We start from the raw sequence: 431 nt of genomic DNA, 5'->3' as shown, positions 1-431 counted from the left end.
CGGCGAGTGGCGGTTTTTTTATATATGCACTGACCGGTCTCCTCCTCCTCCCGCTCTGTCTGCTTATTCCTAATGGCAGCGTAAGGGTCCAGAGACTCCTCGGACTCTCTACCATTTCAGGTTTCCCTGTCTGCCTCTTGGGGTAGACCTATTTGACTGTTTAGTTAATAATCCACAACTGGAAGCGACCATGACTAGCTGCTTTGTCCTGCTGTCGGCGATCCCCCCCGGGCCCAGTGCTGTCGGCGATTCCCCCCCGGGCCCAGTGCTGTCGGCGATCCTCCAGGCCACACTAGAAGCATCTACTGATATTTCCATCCTGGGTTCTAGGTCGTTAGTCTCCTTCTGGGTGACCCCACATTGCACTAGTGTATATGGTACCAGTGTAATAATCGGGTATCGTGCCAGTGGGGCAGGACCGGGAGCTCCTT

Source organism: Crinia signifera, chromosome 9 (genome assembly GCF_055691185.1).
Source record: "Crinia signifera chromosome 9, ASM5569118v1, whole genome shotgun sequence".
NCBI lineage: Eukaryota > Metazoa > Chordata > Amphibia > Anura > Myobatrachidae > Crinia > Crinia signifera.
The sequence above is the reverse complement of the archived record's forward strand: the minus strand, read 5'-3'. Positions refer to the sequence as shown.